Here is a 6690-nt window from a genome sequence, read left to right on the forward strand (position 1 = left end):
TCAGTGTGTCAGTATAAAATCTGATGCAGAAAGGTCCTTCAACTCATGTCTCTCCATATTATGCACCACACCCCCACCACAAGCGCAAACGCCTGTGATGCTGGGAAGCATGTCTAATGAGAACGGTCACCTCCAGTTTCTACTGAGTCAAGGAAACAGCAACGAAGTAAGGATGAGGTGGTGTTGAAGCTCAGGTCATGATGTTGAGATCCTTTCTATTTTTAAAGATTTCTTCGTTTTCATTTTATGTGTCTGGGTGTTTTGTCCACATGTATCTTTACTATGCACATGTAGTGCCTACAGAGGCCAGAAGAAGGTGTCAGAACCCCTGGAACTGGAGTTACGACCACTGTGAGCCACCATGTGGGTGCTGGGAATTGAACATGGGTCCTCTGGAAAAGCAGCCAGTGCTCTTAACCACTGAGCCATCTCTCCAATCCCTAACGTTGGGATCTTGAGAGATGAACTTTCTGAAACAACTGTTTATATTAACGTCTGTCTGGTTTGGAATCTTCCCTCTCTGGAGCTCCAGATGCTAAGGCGAAGAGGTTACTTGCAGTGCTGCTTGCTGGAAAGCAGCTGTTACTGGAAATGTGGTTTGTTCACATTCCTTCTTCTCCCCTGCTGCTCTCCCTCATTCCCCCCTGCATCCCCTGGTCAGTCTCTTTCCTTCCTCCAATAGCTCCTCTTCCTGCTCTCCTGTCGTGTGTCTGTCTCCCTTCTGCTCTCCCTTAAGACCGTTTCCTCCCTTCCCCTTTCTAGGTTTAACACACACACACATACACCACACACACACACACACACACACCACAAAGATAGACAGACACACCACATACACAGACACACACAGACAAAAATGCCACACACCGATACACAGACACACACAGAGTCTCTCTCTCTCTCTCTCTCTCTCACACACACACACACACACACACACCACAAAGATAGACAGACATACATACCACATACAGAGAGACACACACAGAGTCCCTCTCTCTCTCTCACACACACACACAGAGCCACAAACACACATACCACACATACGGACACACACACCACATATACAGACACACAAACACCCACACACACCACACACAGACACACAAACATCTATACACACCACACACATACAACATATACATGTATATAAATTTAAACTTAGATTCTGCACCAGAGAACATATGGTTTTTGTCTTTCTGAGGCTGATTTATTTTGCTTAACAGAATGACCCCTGGGTCCATCCACTTTCCTGCAAATGTCATGATTTTATTTTTCCTTACAGTTGAATAAAATTCTATTGTGTGTATATCTGCATTTTCTTTTTTTGTTCATCTGTTTATGGAAACTAAGCCCATTTCATTTCCTGGTTATTATGAATTGTGCACCTATAACATGGTATGCAAGTGGCATCTCTGTGGTGTTGACTTAAAGGCCTTTGAGTGAATGTTATGGCTCTGTCACACGGTTCATATTTCTTACCACTCCCCAGCAGGCTCGCTCAACAAAAGCCGTGGACATTTTTCCAGGTTCTCTGGCCAGCTGCCTCTGGGCGTACATAGGCTCCAGGTGAAGGAATGAATGAGTGAGTAAAGCAGTTCATGTCCTAGGCTTCAGCTGAAGAAATGAATGAGTGAGGAGCATGGTTCAATGTCCTAGGCTTCATGAGTGAGGAGAGTAGCTCACAGGCTTCTGGTTAAAACCTGGAGGTTTTGGAGCTCAACGGAGGGAAAGGCTGACTAACCCCTGTCACCCTGGAGTCTGTATGGATTCGTTTACTTACCCACTAGTCCAACCCTGATCTGTGGGGCATCTTCAGTGTACTGGAAGCTGGCCAGATACAAGGAGCCTGCAGGAAAAGGCAGTGCAGGTTCCCAAATGCCAAGGCACGAAGGCCATTGCCAGCACGCCATTGCCTTGTTCACCATTTCTGGGTGTTATATGGTGTAGGTGTGTGCCTGTGCCTGGCCACTTCTGTTGGAGAGATAATACCCTCTTTAAGCAATACCTTCTTTTAAGCCCAAGAGACTCTGATAGCAGCTCTGTGTCCTGACAGTCACTGTTCCCACTTTTAAAAATAAATGAACTAGCAGGGCGGGGGGCGCACGCCTTTAATCCCAGCACTTGGGAGGCAGAGGCAAGCAGATCTACATGAGTTCAAGGCCAGCCTGGCCTACAGAGCAAGTGCCATGAGAGGCTCCAAAAGTACACAGAGAAACCCTGTCTCAAAAAACAAAACAATACCAACAACAAATATGAACTAAGGATTACCCCTGCTCACACAGAGAGTGAGGGACAGAGACAGAGCCCACAGCCACAGGTTGCCATTGGAGCCCTAACTGCACCCTTTCCCTTCCATGAAACTCATTATGGAGAGCTCAGAATGCAGAGCCAGGGTCTCTGCCTTTTTGCAGTCCAGATCCTGGGCAGACCCTTCCCACGCTGGTTGCTCTTGGTCTCATGGAAGCATCGTGAGGAATCTCATTAGCCCTGCTGTCTAGATGAGGACTCAAGCCACGCAGTCCATGGATCACACCACCAGTGCAATGGCAGGAAGATCTAGACCACACCAGCCCACGGGCACCTGGTGCCTTGATACTGATGGATCTATTGCCGATCTCCTGAAGAGAAGGCCAAGGATGGACAGGGAGGAGAAAGAGGTGATGGATGGATAGCTTCTTGGTTCTCTGCCAATGTCAAGGCCTCATGAGATCCTGTCACAGGGTGACTTCCAGAGAACACACTTAGCTTTTTTCCCCATGCTGACTCCCTGGAGTAAAGCCAATGGCCTGGGGGAGCCTGGACATGACTCTGGGTGGATGAAGTGCCACCATTATCAACAGGAAACTTAGCTGAAGGGCACAGGCAGGAAAACAGTGACTTTATTAATCAACCTGCTTTGTTGCCAAATATTGCCCAATTCACAAAGGACCCACAGAGACAAAGACCTTCTGTCTGCTTGCCTGAACACTTTTCTTCCTCTTCCGCCTCCTCCTTGATCACCACACTTTACAGTCAGGACCCTCTGTCCACAGGGACCAACCTCCCTGGGACTGTTCCAAAGACACTGTACACAATCCCCAGCGATCCAAGGGACGGCAGGAATGCCCATCTCACCCCCTCCTCCACCCCCACTCTGTGTTCTCAGTTCTCCTTCCAGGGGAGTACCCTCAGTCTCTGAAGACAACTGAACCCCGATTGTGCACCTAGTACAGTCACCACAGCCATGCAAATGAAGGGTGTGCAGTGGACCGGACCCAGGGGAGACTCTTCTGGGAAGGAAGGCGTCAACGGGACAACCTGGAGGGCGGTCACAGCTGGCCCAGAGTGATGAACCTGGAGCCGGGAAAGCCCCAGGCAGGAAACACAGAACCCTAAGGCTTCTGCCCATCCCTGGGGACTGCCTATGGCCAGGAGTGGAGTTAGGACTTTGTCTTCAGAGACTAAGGGCCTCTGAGCCTCTTGCTGCACTCTACAAAGAGACCCACGCTGGTAGGCTGAGAAACCCAAGGTGGGCACAGAAAAGCAAGGGGCCAAGGTTTGTCTCCACGTGAAGGAAAAGCCACTCTGGTTCCTCATCCCAGCTACTCTAGGCTGAGGATGGCTAGTCCCCCTCACGAGTCCCCTGGCTGCTGCTCCCTCAAACTTCCTCATCCCTTCATTTACTTCCTCACCAAAGAGTCAGGATGGAGGGAAGGCCAGGGGCAGAGATGACTAGGAAACCAGAGGTGAGGTTGGATGTCTAGGTCTGAACCAAATCTACCCTAATTGACACCCTAGACCTGAGCCAGTCCCTCTACTCAGCTAAGCCTTGGGTACCCTGTGGTAGCTTTTACTGTCAACTTGACACAGTCTCTAATCACCTAAGAAAGAAACCTCAGTGAAGAGTTACTTAGATCAGGTTGGCCCATGGACAGGCCTAGGATGGGTTTTACTTAGATCAGGTTGGCCCGTGGACAGGCCTACAATGAGTCTTTCTTGAACCCAACTCATGATGAGTGGCACCAAACACTAAGCAGGAACCTGGAGTGTGTAAGAATAGAACAAGCAGATCTCTGTGCTTATGCTCTCTGCTCTTGACTGTGAATGCGATACTTTAAGTTTCTGCCTTGACTTTCCTACAATGATGGACTACAGCCTGGGATTGTGAGCCAAATAAACCCTTTCTCCCCTGAATTGTCAAGATATTTTATCACAGCAGGAATGGAACGAGGACATGCCCCAAAAGTCAAAAATCAACATCAATGGTCCTCGTGCTATAAAGTAAGTGGAGGTAAAACACACTGATGTTGGTGTGTATACATGGTCCACTGATGCTAGTATGTATACACGGTACACTGACTCTGGTGTGTATACACGGTACACTGACTCTGGCGTGTATACACGGTACACTGACGCTGGCGTGTATACACGGTACACTGACGCTGGCGTGTATACACGGTACACTGACGCTGGCGTGTATACACGGTACACTGACGCTGGTGTGTATACACGGTACACTGACTCTGGCGTGTATACACGGTACACTGACGCTGGCGTGTATACACGGTACACTGACTCTGGCGTGTATACACGGTACACTGACTCTGGCGTGTATACACGGTACACTGACTCTGGCGTGTATACACGGTACACTGACTCTGGCGTGTATACACGGTACACTGACTCTGGCGTGTATACACGGTACACTGACGCTGGCGTGTATACACGGTACACTGACTCTGGCGTGTATACACGGTACACTGACTCTGGCGTGTATACACGGTACACTGACTCTGGTGTGTATACACGGTACACTGACTCTGGCGTGTATACACGGTACACTGACGCTGGCGTGTATACACGGTACACTGACTCTGGCGTGTATACACGGTACACTGACGCTGGCGTGTATACACGGTACACTGATGCTAGTGTGTATACACGGTACACTGACGCTGGCGTGTATACACGGTACACTGACGCTGGCGTGTATACACGGTACACTGACTCTGGCGTGTATACACGGTACACTGACTCTGGCGTGTATACACGGTACACTGACGCTGGCGTGTATACACGGTACACTGACGCTGGCGTGTATACACGGTACACTGACTCTGGCGTGTATACACGGTACACTGACTCTGGCGTGTATACACGGTACACTGACTCTGGCGTGTATACACGGTACACTGACGCTGGCGTGTATACACGGTACACTGACGCTGGCGTGTATACACGGTACACTGACTCTGGCGTGTATACACGGTACACTGACGCTGGCGTGTATACACGGTACACTGACTCTGGCGTGTATACACGGTACACTGACGCTGGTGTGTATACACGGTACACTGATATTGGTGTGTATACACGGCACACTGACGCTGGTGTGTATACACGGTACACTGACGCTGGCGTGTATACACGGTACACTGACGCTGGCGTGTATACACGGTACACTGACTCTGGCGTGTATACACGGTACACTGACGCTGGTGTGTATACACGGTACACTGACGCTGGTGTGTATACACGGTACACTGACGCTGGCGTGTATACACGGTACACTGACTCTGGCGTGTATACACGGTACACTGATATTGGTGTGTATACACGGTACACTGACGCTGGCGTGTATACACGGTACACTGACGCTGGCGTGTATACACGGTACACTGACGCTGGCGTGTATACACGGTACACTGACGCTGGCGTGTATACACGGTACACTGACGCTGGCGTGTATACACGGTACACTGACGCTGGTGTGTATACACGGTACACTGACGCTGGTGTGTATACACGGTACACTGACGCTGGTGTGTATACACGGTACACTGACGCTGGTGTGTATACACGGTACACTGACTCTGGCGTGTATACACGGTACACTGACGCTGGCGTGTATACACGGTACACTGATGCTGGTGTGTATACACGGTACACAGCTATCCCAGCACCTACTTCCTGCTGTCACACCTGGTCTTGCCACCATCTCCTTTCCTGTGTCTCTGGCTCTAATGCCTGTTCCTTCTCTGTTCTTTTTCTGTCCACAGCTCCCATCCTAGCTCCCAGTGTCCTCATGCATCGGCAAGTGTGGTTACTCTACTTGCAGCTGCCAGCCTATGTCCCCTAACTCCTAGTTCCAGGAGAGAAAGTCTGTGACAAACCCATCTTTGTGTCCCCAGGGCCTCACCATGGGCTGTTGACCTAATGGGAGTAGAGAGTTGTGAGGTTGTAACCCTAATTCATGGCAAGAACTAGAAAGATGAGTAGAGAGCACACCACATTCCTCTCAACATAGCATCTCATGGAATCCCGCCATGGAATGGCTTCCAGAAAGTCTCAGAGAAGCTGACCTGTGGAGGTGCCTGAAGAACCAGATGGACTTCCCTCCAGTCTTGACCTTAACCTTGACGCCTCATCTATTGACACAAAAGACACCATCTTTTCTTTTCTTTCCACTGTTTAATTAGACAGAGTCTTATATAGCCCAGACTGGCCTTAAACCCACCAAGTAGATAAAGACAGCCTTAAAATTCTAAACTTCCTGCCTTTGCTTCTCAAGTGCTAAGATTCATGTGCCATCATGCCCATCAAGATATCTCCTTTTTTGGTCCACTCAGTAAACCTGATTCCTCACCAAAGTCTTTGTCCACAAAATACTAGCTTCCAAAGAACCTTGGAAGAGACTCGAAGGCTAGCCAC

The sequence above is a fragment of the Phodopus roborovskii genome, unplaced genomic scaffold (genome assembly GCF_943737965.1).
Source record: "Phodopus roborovskii unplaced genomic scaffold, PHOROB, whole genome shotgun sequence".
NCBI classification, from domain to species: domain Eukaryota; kingdom Metazoa; phylum Chordata; class Mammalia; order Rodentia; family Cricetidae; genus Phodopus; species Phodopus roborovskii.